Raw genomic sequence first — 14,313 nt, 5'->3', positions numbered from 1 at the left:
AGGAACATGTGCTGTGGTTCCAGCTGCACCTGTGGGAGCGATGGGGATCGTCAGCCCCTGCTGTGCTGCACTGCTGAGCTGGCAGCACGGTGGATGCGGGCAGGATATTCTCCGCTTCCCCCAGAGCTGGGGCCTGCAGGCACCTTGCCACCCCGTGGCACAGGCTGTGCCACCCAACAAAGCCCAGCAGGCCGGGAGGAGAGCCCGGGCGCAGCGCAGCTTTTTGGGCAGTCGCTGCTTGGAGGGACACGGGCCACACCCATCCCTGAGCAGCCCCTGCCAGCCCTGGCCCTCCCTGCCCTGTGACAGCTCCCCCCGCCCCAGGGCACAGAGTCAGGCCCTGTCAGGACCCAGTGCAGCCCCTGCCCAGTCAGGAGCCAAGGCTGGCTCTGGCCCTGGGCTCGCGGCAGGGCTCCCGCTCGGGGCTGCTCCTGTGCCTTGGGCCTCTGGGCACTCAGGGCCAGCTCCGGAGCAGCTGCAGCGGGAGGGACGTTGGTGCACGAGTCCCCTTTTCCCAGGGCTCTGAACGAGCTCCAAAGGCACCTCCAGCTTTGCCGGGCTGTGCAAGGGAGGCCCTGGTAGAAGAAGAAGAGCTGCAGCCACACAGCTCTGCCAATGGCTGAGCCCTGCTGAGCCTGGCACAGCAATTACCTTCTGTGCCTGTGCCCATGCCTGTGTTTGGCTCGGACTTCCTTCCTGCAGCAGGGGCTGCCAATCGGCCTCTGCTTTGTTGGGGAAACACCTCCTTCTGTCCTAACTTTTGGCCCATCACTTGAGAAACAAAAAGTACACCTTAAAAGATGGAGAAATTCTCCATTTCTTTAATGGCATGTTCAGAACGTCATGCTTATGCAAAATCGGATAAAATCAACAAATCATCTGGGCTTTTTCAGCTGGGCCATGGCCCACCGTCCTTCAAACACCTGCCAGTGCTGAGCAGAAGTTGTGAGTGGATCGTGCAGGGTGAGGGCACACACATGCATGGCTCTGTCCTGGCACCTGCAGCGATGCCCCCCTGGCCGAGCTTTGGGCTCTGAGCTGGCAGGTCTCACAGGGAAAAGGCCTTGGCGTACCCTCACCATCTCCCAGAGGCTCAATCCTGAACATGGGCTGGGAAGCCAGATCACCTTTAGCAACAGGCTCAGCTGCAAAGAAAGGCAGGACACAACAGCTCCAATGGCACTGCTGAAGATTCTCCTTCAGGCCCGAGTGGCAGTGAGGGCATCTGGGTGATTGGTGCCCTCCAAGGCACTCCCTTGGCTCTGCCTTCCACTCAGGAGCAGGGCCAGGGGGACCTCGTGCCTGCAGTGGCCCCACACTGGGATGGAAGGAGCCCCTTGTGGGGCAGTCGGGGCAGAAAGGACTCCCTGGAGCTGCCAGCAGCTTGAAACCCAGCCCCAGGCAGGGCCAGGGCTTAGCAGTGGCAGCAGAAGCAGCTCGGGCTCCCTGGGGGCTGCAAAGGAGCTGAGAAAGGCTCAGCCCCCAGGCACAGTCCTGGGCCCAGCCCCTTCCCTCTCTGCTCTTCTCTGTGGCTGCACAGAGCACACAGAAGGACACAGTGCCATTGCACACGGGAGGAGGATGGACAGCCAAATGCCCCTTCCTCCCACTGACAGCGATCCTGTGGGATCCCTCAGGGCTCCAGAAGGGAGCAGGGTAAGGTTTCCAGAACTGATCTACCTTCAGTGAAATTTAAGGGAACTGGCTCATGGTAAGCTCTTGGCATACTGACACAGATTATTCTGTCAGGAAAGGTACATTCAGAACATGCCTCCAACATCTGGCAAGGTCTTCAAAGCACCATTCACCAGCATTTCCAAGTAATCCAAGTCATGATCCCAGTCGAGGAGGGATCACAGATGCTACAGAACCATTTCCATGGTGTGTTGGGATCCCCTTCTCCCTTGGGGAATTGGGGACTGCAAGGGGGTGGGGTAAGGCTGTGGGAGCCTGTGGCTCCTGGTCACTCTCCACGCTCTTTGCCGGTCCTGTGCAACATGCCTGGAGGGGCAGCTGGAGCAGCCCAGGGCCCTGGGGCTCTCTCCCTGCCACACAGGAAACCCTCACTAAATGCTTGGGGAAATCTGCAGTGCCACAGCTGTCACTCCCAACCTCCGTCCCTCCCTCCTGCTTGCCCACCTGCCCATGGAACAGCTCCCACAGCCCACGGGCACATAGCCAGGCCCTCTCAGGACACACTGGAACCTTGCTCTCCCCCTCTGCCCTTTCCCCACCACGGGCACCCTGTGCAGCCGCTCCCAGGTTTCGGGACATGTCTCCCACGGAGGGAGCCCAGCAGGACAGCTCAGTACCCGAGTGCCCTGAGCCTGCTCGGGACAATTCCTCTGGGCTGTGCCCATCTTATCCGGGCTGTGCCTGCAGTGCCAAGCAGCAGAGAGGGCAGCTCAAGCCTCAGCAGGGCTCAGGCCCAGAAGCACAGCAACTACCTCCTGTGGCTGTGTCTGGCATCGCCTCCCTTCCTGCAGGAAATGCCACCTTCAATAGAGCCCCTCTGTCCATCGCTTGAGAAAGGAAGAGGCACAGCTGGATCAGATGGAATCATTGCACATCCAGGAGGTGGCCTGTTCAGGAGGCAATACTTGTCCAAAACATGGATAAGGATCAGGAAAATTGATCTTGGAAGGGCATTAAACCAAGAAACAAGTACTTCAAAACCCCTGGAGGTGGCTGCCATGGTGAGTTCCCTGAGGTGTCAAAGGCCAAGCCACACCCATGGCTGCTTTCCCTGAGGTGTCACAGCTGCAGCCCCAGCCCCATGGCCGGGTTTCCTGAGGGCTGGCAGTCCCAGTCTCGCTCCATGGCCGGTTTCCTGAGGTGTCACAGTCCCAGTCCCACTCCATGACCGGTTTCCCTGAGGTGTCACAGTCCCAGTCTCGCTCCATGGCCAGTTTCCCTGAGGTGTCACAGTCCCAGTCCCACTCCATGGCCGCTTTCCCTGAGGTGTCACAGCCCCAGCCCCGCTCCATGGCCGCTTTCCCTGAGGTGTCACAGCCCCAGCCCCGCTCCATGGCCAGTTTCCCTGAGGTGTCACAGCCCCAGTCCCACTCCATGGCCGGTTTCCTGAGGTGTCACAGCCCCAGTCCCGCTCCATGGCCAGTTTCCCTGAGGTGTCTCAGCCCCAGCCCCGCTCCATTGCCAGTTTCCCTGAGGGCTGACAGCCCCAGTCCCGCTCCGTGTCCGGTTTCCCTGAGGTGTCACAGCCCCAGCCTCGCTCCATGGCCGGGTTTCCTGGTCGCTTTGAGGTGCTGTTCCTCTCTCTCTGTGGAGAAAGTAGAGGCCAAGGAGCTTGCAGAGCAAGCCCAGAGCCACGAGGGCTCTACTGCCTGCTCAGCCCTGTGTGAGCTCTGCTCCTTCATGCCTTCTCCTCCCGTTGTCAGGTCACACTGACACTCGGCCTGAGCCCAGTGTTCCCTTTTGGGGCCAAGGGAAATCTCTGCTCCTGCCTCTGGCACAGGGTGCTCTGCCAGCAGGTCAGGGAAGGAGACAGCCCTGGAGAGAGGCATGAGCAGTGGAGGAAAGCCAACATCACTGCAGTCTTGCAAAAGGGCACCAAGAAAGAGCCAGGAAACTGCAGGGCCATCAGCCTCAGCTCCATCCCCAGAAAGGTGACAGAACAGCTCCTCTTGGATGCCATCTCTAAACCTGTGGAATAACAGGAATGGAAACCATGCTTGACCAATCCCATAGCCACCTGTGCTGCAGTGACTGGCTGGGCTTGTGAGGGGAGAGCAGTGGTTGTTGCCAGCTGGGACTTCAGCAAGGCTTTGTCCCTGCCTCCCATAACAGGCCCCTGAGGCAGCTCAGGGACAGTGGGGCAGAGAAGTGGACAGGGGAGCTCCAAACTCAGGTAGCTGTGAGCTCAGGGCGCCGTGCTGGGCCCAGCCTTGTTTGCCTTATTCCCCAGTGACCTGGCAGAAGGGACAGAGTGTTCCCTCAGTGTTTGCTGATGGGACAGAATTGGGAGCAGGGCCTGAGGCACCACAAGGCTCTGCTGCCCTTCAGTGAGACCTGGAGAGGCTCGAGAGTTGGGCAGAGAGGAACCTAATGAAGTTGCACTGGGAAAAGCCTCTAGAAGAGCTTCAGGCTTTGTAATTACCAGGCAACAGAAGTGTTTTAGTATAGTGGAGTCTATAACGTTGTCTTGTAATGTCCAGTCAGGGAAACCACTGCGTCTCTGTATGTCATAGGACCAGTCACTTGTATGTATGTCAAGAAAGTCTTTGGGAGAAACATGAATGAATTCAGAAACTTCCCCTGATATTATTTTGGATTTTCACGATTTTCTGGAATGCTGGGTGAAGTGTAAGGATGCCAAAAGGAAAGCGAAAGCAAACCAATAAATCTTTAAAAACTCAGAAGCCTCTCCTGTCTGTTCCTTGAAGAAGTTGCCAAACAATGTCACTTTTGCAATCCTTTGATAGATCTTATAGGAAAAAGCATTGGCCAAAAGTGCTGCCCTGTGTTTCTGAACAGCAACATGCATTTTGTGTTGATGCAAGGTTTGTACCAGGGTTTGGGGTTTTTGTGTGTGCTTTGAATGTGAGTCTTTGCAGGACTATTAATAATTAGACCATGTACTGAAGAGAACATGTTACTGTGTTGTGCTGTTCAGTGCTGAAGAGGGTTGAGACAGAGCAGGTAGCTCTGTGTCTGTGTGTAATTGCATGAGCAGCACGGGAGCAGTGCCCAGGGCCTGGAGAAGCAAACGGGTTCCCGGTGCTGAGGACAAGGTGTCCAGAGCTCGGGATTGTCCGGCCAAGCTCTTCTGGCTATTTGTGCTTCGAGACCTAGCCGGGAGCCCTGCAGAGCCCCGGGTGCAGCTTCCTAACTTCCCCCCTCTTCCTCTGCCTCCTCCCTGCCTCCAGGGTAAAGGCGCTCCCTGGCATTGCACTGGCTGTGCCTCCCTCCTAGACCAGTGAAGGGATCGTTTCCCAGCCAAGGTGGCTCTCCCATGGAGACAGGAAAATGGGCAAACTCCTGCTGCCCCAGCATCAGGCAGGTGCAGTGTGTCCTTGCCTGTCAGTCCCTGCCCTGCTTCCCAGAGATGCCACTGATTGTTCCACAAGTCATGGATCTGCATTTCCAGGAGCATGTTTGCAAAGACACGAAAGAGAAAAATTGACAAGAATTGTTTGTGCTTCTCTTCCTAATTTTTTCCAATGTATTTTCTAGTAGGAAAGCATGGACCAAACTGGCAAAGTTCCTATAATGTAGGAAAAGCATCCTCCTGTATTTGACTTGAGTTGAGGACAGTTGCAAGCTCTCCTGTCAAATGTACACAGAAAATTCTCAGTGAATTTTCTGTCTTTCTGCTGAGTCAGTATAAAAGATGACGCTTCTCAGAAGCTTAATACTAATTTTTCCATTTATATGGGAAGTCAAAGTTGTTAGTTCATATGATGGCAGGATAACGGAGGCAGCTGTGGTGGTGTCCAGGTTTATCTCCTGTACCCAATGGTGATCAGCAGCAGCATCAAATCAGGTTCATCTTAGTTTTCTGCAGACAGGTCTTGATGAAAACATCAGTTCACCTAGAGCAGGGTTTGAATCCCTGTAGTGCAGCTGACTCCGCACGGGCTCTCTGGGCCACCGCCTGCCAGGGGCAGGAGCAGAAATTTCCCTTGGCCGGGGCCGGAGCCCTGGCGTGGCAGTGCCTGAACAGCACCTCCCTGCCTACAGTGCCACCCTGGATGGCTGCCCCAGGGCCTGGCATTTGACCCTGCACTTGCTGCAGGAGTCCTGGCCCTGCTTCCACCCTGAGCAAACGCTCGGACCATTTTAGAAGCTCGGTGCCCAAGGGGGCCGCCACAAGTGGTTTGCCAGGGACCTGGGGCCATGGCTGCCCCGATTTTGGGTACACGGTGCTGATGTCAGAGTGGCCATTGTGACCTGTGCCACCAAGGCCACAAAAGGGAACGCGGGGCTCAAGCCGAGTGTCAGTGCGACCTGACAACGGGAGGAGAAGGTAGGGCGGGGATGTGGCTGCCCAGGGACCAGAGGGGCCCCACACCTCGGGGCTCTGGGCCTGTGCTGCAGGCTCACCTGCCTCTCCCTTCCCAAAATCACAGAATCAGCAGAGGAACAGCCAGAGGACACTGCAGTGTTACTCAAGGCGACGACGGGAGGAGAAACAGACAGGAGCAGGGCTCACGCAGGGCTGAGCAGGGAGTAGAGCCTCGTGGTTCTGGGCCTGTTCTGCAAACTCCCCCCCCCCCCTTCTTTCTCCCATAGACAGAGAGGAACAGCACCTCGAAGTGACCACGTCCCTCGAGGACATAGACTCAGCGTAGACAGCCGCCATGTCTGACAGAAAGCAGGAGGGTCCTGGTGCCAGGGAGCCAGGTGAAGGCAAAGCAGCTCTCTGATAGCTTGGCCCAGGGGCTCTTGTGGTAGCAGGCAGCGTGGGGATCAGAACAGAGGCAGGGGGAGGCAGGAGCTGCTCGGCCATGCCAGGGCTGGGAGCCTCCTTCCTGCCCAAGTGGGGCCCAGCTGGGCCAGGGGGCAGCTCCTGGGACAGCCGTGCCCGCAATGGCCCCTGCTCTGCAAGGCCTCCAGCGCTGCCCATCAGCCAGGCAGGGACAGAGCAGCCTTGGGGCCGATGCTGCTGCAGGCTCAGAGCCCCGCACAGCTGCTCATGCCCAGTGCCATTGGCTCTGTCCCCTGCAGCCTGCATGCTGTGTCGCCGTGCCGAGGCTGACCCGGACATGTGCGGTGACAAACTGCAGAAGGGTGGGCTCTGTGCCCACGTGTTCTGCATGGTGAGTGGCTCCAGGCGCTCCCTCCACCTTTGCAATGGGCAGCTCTTCCCGCCCCCTCCTCATCAGCTTCTCCCCTTGGCTGCAGTTCTTCGCCACTCTACTATTTCGGCAAGAGACGGACCGCGGGGGACTCATGAACTTTCTCCCTCGAGATCTCCTAATTGCAGTGCGGCGGGCGGCACAGAAGGTGAGAGCCTGACAAGAGCAGGGAGATTTGTGCCTGGCGAGGTTTGCCAGAGCTTAGCCCAGACTGCAGGAAAGAAAGGCCGGCCCAGCAGTCGGGACAAAGTCTGGCTCCCAGCAGCTCTGGCACAGAGGCCCTGGCACAGCAGCCTCCCTCCTCCAGCTGGCGGCTCTGTGGGCTGGGAGCCGGCAGCGGCCACGTCCTGCGCCCTGCCCTTAGCCCTGGGGCTGCCTGGGGAGGCCTCGAGGCTGCTGCTGCTGCTGCTGCTGCTGATGCAGCTGCTTGGCTCTTTCCAGCGCTGCTGCGTCTGCGGCCAGAGCGGGGCAACCATCATGTGCTGCAGGGAGAACTGTGACAGATGGTTCCACTTGCCCTGTACCAAGGAGGGCGGCTGTGTCAATCTATACGTTACTCCGTTCAGGTACCTCATCTCTCTTTATGGCCACCCCTGGGGAATGATCCAGCATTTCTCACTTTCCCCATCCCTTTGCCCCCAGCTCTTTCTGCCCTGAGCACCGTCCAGAGCAGGAGGTGGATGCGACTCCTGAGCCGGACACCGTTTGCCCCATCTGCATGGAACCTGTGGAGGACAGAAAGACCTTCACAACATTGGTGTGCCCAGCGTGCAAAAAGGCCTGGTTCCACAGGGACTGCATCCAGGTAGGAGCCCTCCCCTGAGCCCTGGGGCACAGCAGGTGCTCAGCAGCAGCAGCAGCAGCAGCAGGGCCTCGCTCACCCTGCCTGTGTTTGCCCTGCAGGGACAGGCCTTGCGCGCTGGTGCTTTCTATTTCCAGTGCCCCCTGTGCAGAGACAGTGGGGAATTCCCTGTTGAAATGTTCATCTTGGGGATCCGAGTCCCCTTCAGGTTGGTGTCCTTCTGCCTGGCCCACCAGCCAGGAGGGTGCAAGTGCTGTGCTGTGCCAGGCCCTACCCCAGGAGCCCTGGCCCTGCCCTGTCCTGTGAGTCTGGGCTTCAGCTTCACCCCCAACTTGGAAAAGTGCTGGAGAAAGAGCTGGGACACCCTGGACCTCCATGAGGGAGAGCAGCAGAAATTCATCATCTCTTCCTTTCTCCATCAGACAGCCAACGTGGGAGGACAACGATGCCTTCGCAGATCTAGGAGTGAGGCACGGCCAATGCAATGCCAGGGATTGCCTTTACCCTGGGGGCAGGGAGGAGGCAGAGGAACAGGGGTAAGTTGGGAAGCTGCACCTGGGGCTCTGCAGGGAACCTGTGTCTCGACAAGGGCTCAAAGCAGGAAGAAGCAGAAGCGCTTGGCTAGACAACCACGTGCTGGTACACTTTTTGTTCTCAGTGCTATGAGCTTGTTTGCCTCCCCAGGCCCTGGCAATTGCTCCTGTGCTCCTCCTGTGCTGCTGAGGGCACCCACAGGCGCTGCTCTGGCCTGAGGAACAGCACACAGAGATGGGAGTGTGACAGCTGTGCTGGGCTCGGAACATGTATGAGTCAAAGTCCCCGGTGTCCCTGGGCTGGGGGCAGTGCCCAGGCCGGGCTTGGCAGAGCGCAGCATCCACTGCTGGAGGGCTGGAGGCACTGCTCTGGCCTGGCCTGGCCGGGGCCTGGGTGATCTTTGACATTCCTGCTTGCCCTTACAGCCTCCAGGGATGAGACAGAGCTCAATGGCCCCAGGCCGGCCAGACAGTCAGGACTACAATCTGCTCGTGGCTGGTCAGAATCTGAGGCCATCAGCCCCAGCTCCCACAGCCCTGTGCCATTGGTGCTGGTTTCCCCACCTCCATCTCCAGAGACGGGCAGCCACAGCAGGCCCCAACACACAGCATGGCAGCAGGCGCTGCCATCTTCCTCACTGGACACCAGCAGCATCAGCAGATCAAGGGCAACACGCAGCACGTCCCCTGACCCTGAGGACAGGGTCCATTCCAGACGTGCTGGGCCCAGCCGCAGGCGAAGCTCCTCTCGCCTGCAAAGTCGCGCCCAGAGTCCACCTGTCCGGTCCAGGAGTCGCCGTGACAGGAACAGTAGGACAGGGCCAAGGGCTGAGAGGCCCAATCAAAGGGAGACACCATCACGGACATCCCCCAGACGCAGGTGCTCCCGCCAGCAAGGTCGTGCCCAGAGTCCACCTGTCCGCTCCAGGAGTTGCCATGACAGGAGCAGTGGGACAGGGCCAAGGGCTGAGAGGCCCAGGCGAAGGGAGACATGGTCAGGGCCATCCCCCAGACGCAGGTGCTCCCGCCAGCAAGGTCGTGCCCAGAGTCCACCTGTCCGCTCCAGGAGTTGCCATGACAGGAGCAGTGGGACAGGGCCAAGGGCTGAGAGGCCCAGGCGAAGGGAGACATGGTCAGGGGCATCCCCCAGACGCAGGTGCTCCCGCCAGCAAGGCTGGGCCCGGAGTCCACCTGTCCGCTCCAGGAGTCGCCGCGGCAGCAGCAGTGGCACAGGGACAAGGGCTGAGAGGCCCAGGCGAAGGGAGACATGGTCAGGGCCATCCCCCAGACGCAGGCGCTCCCGCCAGCAAGGCTGGGCCCAGAGTCCACCTGTCCGCTCCAGGAGTCGCCGCGGCAGCAGCAGTGGGACAGGGACAAGGGCTGAGAGGCCCAGGCGAAGGGAGACATGGTCAGGGCCATTCCCCAGACGCAGCCGCTCCCGCCAGCAGCGCCGGGCCTCGACTCAAACTGTGCGGTCCAGGAGTCGCCAGGACAGGAGCAGGACGACAGCAGCGAGTGCTGAGAGGCCCAGGCGTAGGGGGACATGGTCGGGGACATCCCGCAGGAGCAGCCGCTCCCACCAGCGACGTCGGACCTCAACTGGGACCTCCAACAGCAGCACGTAGCGCCGTCATCTTTTCCTTCTAGGCTGTGTGTTCCTTGCCAGAAGTGAAGGTGAGAACGGTCAGTGCAGGGACCCTGAGATGTGCAGCTCTGTGGGCAAACCCTATTAGCTCTTGATGTTTCTACTGGCAGGAAGAAGTCTGGGCTAAATACCTTGATTTCTGTGTAACTGTGTATTCAGTGAAAAGTCACTTAAGGATGTGGCTAATTAAAAAGGACTCTTGTTCCTGCCTTTAGACTTCAACCTCAGGTGTTTCCCCACTGCTTACCCTTGATAATGAACCACTCCTTAATGGGCTTGGATATGCTTAGGGAGACATTCAGAGCAAGGTGGCTCTTAGGGAAGCTGTGTCCGAAAAGGACGTGTGCTGTGTTGCTATCCTTGAACAATCTCATTTCAGTAAAGCCAAAAAAAGAAGAAAGAGATGAGACACTGCCTCACTGTCTGAAGACAACTCCTACACCATTGCTGCGGATTTGAAAGAGGCCTTTCAAAGAACAAACCAGAATAGACGGTATTTCCTCCGTCTATTCTGGTTTATTCTTTGAAAGACCTTCAAAGAGCAAACCAGACTGAGGAAATACCCTGGGACAAAGAGGATGCACAGGACTCTGCCCCAGATGACCATTTGGGACCTTTGCCTGAGGATGATGCAGCTCAGGAGACGAGTTACTTCAAGTTTTCTTTCTTTGGAGGCACAGAGGAGTTGGGCATCAAAGAAGGTAACAGCAGAACCCTTCTAACAGTGCCATTGCTAAGGAAGAGCTTCTGGCAGGCACTGTAGGGCAATATGGTGTAATAAAGGTCAGGATGCAGGGGATTTTCAGCAACAGAAGTCAGTAATTAGGCAGAAGCATTTTGATCTTCATTTCTGCTTGCTAGGGTTGTGGTAGATTATTGAGAGGTGCCTCATGCTTGCATCTCAGGAATTCTGAAAGGCATGCTTTGAGAAGGCATTGGGGGTTTTTGCTGAGTGGTGAAAAAGCTTGTTCTCATGCCCTGAATTCCTCAAACAGGGAAAAAGGTGACACACCAGTCATATCAAGTTTCATAGGAACTCACAAGGCTTTTAAGGAAATGTGCGTTAATGTAGAGGGAGGAGCAAAGTCCGAGAGCTGGCCCCAAGATCCATGAACATTCTGTTTGTTACTGAATTCTACTCTTGGACCTTTAGAAAAAGGAAATGGAATGACACATGATCATTGGGGTGTCCTAACCTTAGATAAAACGAGGCCGTCTGAAATGAAGATGAAACAACATTAACTCAAGTCCCAGTCATGTAGGAGAGAAAAGAAACCCCGTGAAGTTACCCAAAATATTAAAAAACCCAATGCAACAGCACAAAGCAATGAGCCCCCCAGACTTGCGCTGAACTGAAAAGGTATTCAGTGTCTTCTGAATGCAATGAGAAATGTTTAAGAATACATAAGGGATCCCTGGAACAAAGTGGAAAATACAAAGTGGAGCAGAAATGTAGCTTAGAAAATCTGGCAGGGTCAGATTCTGTCCTTCCTAAATCTCTCTTCTCCACTGTAAGTATTTCACGTGAAAGGAGGAATTCTTCCTGATGATTAGAGGAATAATCTGGTTTTGGCTTTTTTTCTCTATTGGTGCTGTCATTGCAGAGCCTCACGCGCTTGGGACAATAAAGCCAGTAAAAGCCACATGGCAAGAGGATCCACATTTCCAGGACTGCAGTTCTGAGGGTGACGATGAGCCTGAGATGTCAGAAATTGAACAGGACCAAGAAATGCAAGTTCCATTTCTCTTTGTTGTCTACTTGGCTGTAGTAGTTGGATGCTGTGGGAATATTAATAGCAGCACTCAGGGAATGGGAAACTGACATTGCACACCTCTGAGCAATGAAAGTCATCTTAGAAAACCGTTTGTGCTGCACAGAGTCAAAACTCCCAGCAACCCATTGGATGTGAATGGGAATATGGAAAGAAAGAGCAGAGCACAGGAAATTAACTGGGTCATTTTGGTTTGACCAACTCCAAACTGAGTTTGGCCAAAAGCCAAAGACACAGTCAGTTTTCTCTTTAAAAGAGGATTTGGAAAATAAAAAGATTTATTTGGTTTCTAGGGAATAAAGCTTTTCAATGTATGGCATTTCTCTGAAGCACTACAGGATTAACTTGTGTTCATGAAATTTGATAGTACAATTTAGGATGCTCAAATCCCTTTGTCCTTTTCTAGGTTTCTTTCTTTACCATGCACAGGAAGTGCTAGAGTTTTTTTTTTTTGTTCTCCAAAGATGATGAACGCCTAAGAGGTATGATAGAATTTCTTTACGCTCTTTTATATTTTTTTTCCTTTTAAACCCTTCCTGTAATTCAGTGAGGAGGAAAAAATGCTGCCTAGTTATCAAAGTTTTCTAGTCAAAATTTGCCACCCTCACTTGTGATCCAAGTTGTGGTAGAATCCCGTGAGAAAGTCCTGGCAAAATAAAGGTCAACCAGATTTTCTGGCTTTCTTTTCTTTCAGACAATTACCGAATAGGAATCTGGACTTTTAGAGTTTACCAAAATCTTAGTCACTTGACAGCTTATGTAGACATTTCGGATCCTTTCGGGCATTTAAATCATCTTTATCTTTTTCCTCTCTTTCTGGTGTTACCATTAGAAATGAGGAGTGTTCTTGTCAGCCACATATGTCCCCGTGGTTCTTTGTTCTAATGAATCTGGGGTTTCGCTTCTGAATCCAGTGAATTTTGTATTTAGAAACAAAGAAAACAACATCCAAAGGAAACATGCACAGTCCCCAAAACCTGCACAGGCCACCAAAACAATTGCTGGCTAGATTTTGTAGAATAGAGTCTTAAGCTTAAAGGATGTGCCTTCCATGAGACTGATTCCATAACTCTGCTGAAATGCACTGCTGTGTTCACACAGTTACCAGCCTGCAATCTTCCAGGCAGCCTGATTTACAGGGTGTGTTGAAATGGAGAGCTCAGGCCTCAGCAGGCCTCAGTTCTGGGGGAAGATGTGGGGTGCTGGTGCTGAGCTTCTAATGCAACAGCTGCAATTTCACTGCAATTCAGATTGCAGCATGTTGAGGAAAAGTGCTGCTGCCTTTGATTGTTCTTAGCACACCAGGCTGCAGTAGGGAACATTTCTGCTGGAGCCAAGGCGTGGTGGGGGCAGGAGAACAGGAAGGATGTGAAGAATTGATTTCTGATTTTAGTGCTGTGGTGGTCAAGATTGTTAGAAGTAGCAGCACATTCACAAGTGTTTAAGGCTATTAATTGGATGTTTCTTTTGTGCAGAGGGTCCAAGTTATTTTGTAGATTAGTAGAAGTCAGTGAAGAAAAAGAGGGTTAGGAAGACAGACGTAGATTATTGCTTGAGGTAAGTATGGAACATCTGTTCCCTGGTAAGTCTAGGTGAAAACTGAGCATGGGGAGGGATTGCAGGTATGAATGTGCATGTAAAATTAAGTCAGGACCTCGAGAAGAGCTTTAAATTTGTGATGAACGGGGAAGAGAAGTTTTTTAGTGTAGCGGTGTGTATAACATCCTGTTGTGTGGTCCAGTCAGGTAAACCACTACATCTTTGTGTGTTACAGGAGCAGCTACTTAAGTGTATGTAAGGATAGTGAATGTAGAGACTTCTCCTCATAGTGGATTCAAGAACTTCTCTTTAGAATTTGTTAGATTTTCATTATTTTCTGGAACGCCAAAGGAAGCATTAGGATACCCTATAGGAAGTGCAAGCAAACCAATAAAGTTTTTACTGATTAGAAGCGAATCACGTTTGTTCCTTGAAGGAGTTGCCAAACAAGGTTACTTTCAAAATGCTTTCAAAGGTCTAACAGGGATCAATATCAGCAAACCCTGTTAGGCCGTGTTTGGGAGCTGGGGCTGAGGCTCTCGTGCCCTGGGGAGCCATGGGAAGGCTCCAGGCCTGAGTGTGCGGCCAGGCCGGGGCCATTGAGCTGCAGCCCATCCCTGGTGGATGCAAGGGCAAGCAGGAATGCCAAGGGACCCCAGGGCCGGGCCAGGCCAGGCCAGAGCAGTGCCCCCAGCCCTCCAGGAGCGGACGGGCTCTGCCAAGCCCAGCCTGGGCACTGCCCCCAGCCCAGGGACAGGCGGGTGCTTTGCCCAAGGGCTGGGCCCAGAGCAGCAGAGCTGTCACAGCCCCAGCTGGTTCTGGTCTGCGTGCGGCCCAAGCAGGGCCCGTGGGTGCCCTGGGCAGTGCAGGAGCAGCACAGGAGCAGTTGCCAGGGCCAGGGGAGGCACAGGGCTCAGCCTCTGCACGGTGACACAGCATGCAGGCTGCAGGGGACAGAGCCAATGGCACCGGGCATGAGCAGCTGTGCGGGGCTCTGAGCCTGCAGCAGCATCGGCCCCAAGGCTGCTCTGTCTCTGCCTGGCTGATGGGCAGCGCTGGAGGCCTTGCAGAGCAGGGGCCATTGCGGGCACTGCTGTCCCAGGAGCTGCCCCCTGGCCCAGCTGGGCCCCACTTGGGCAGGAAGGAGGCTCCCAGCCCTGGCATGGCCGAGCAGCTCCTGCCTCCCCCTGCCTCTGTTCTGATC

The sequence above is a fragment of the Melospiza melodia genome, chromosome 7, assembly GCF_035770615.1.
Source record: "Melospiza melodia melodia isolate bMelMel2 chromosome 7, bMelMel2.pri, whole genome shotgun sequence".
NCBI classification, from domain to species: Eukaryota; Metazoa; Chordata; class Aves; order Passeriformes; family Passerellidae; genus Melospiza; species Melospiza melodia.
The sequence above is the reverse complement of the archived record's forward strand: the minus strand, read 5'-3'. Positions refer to the sequence as shown.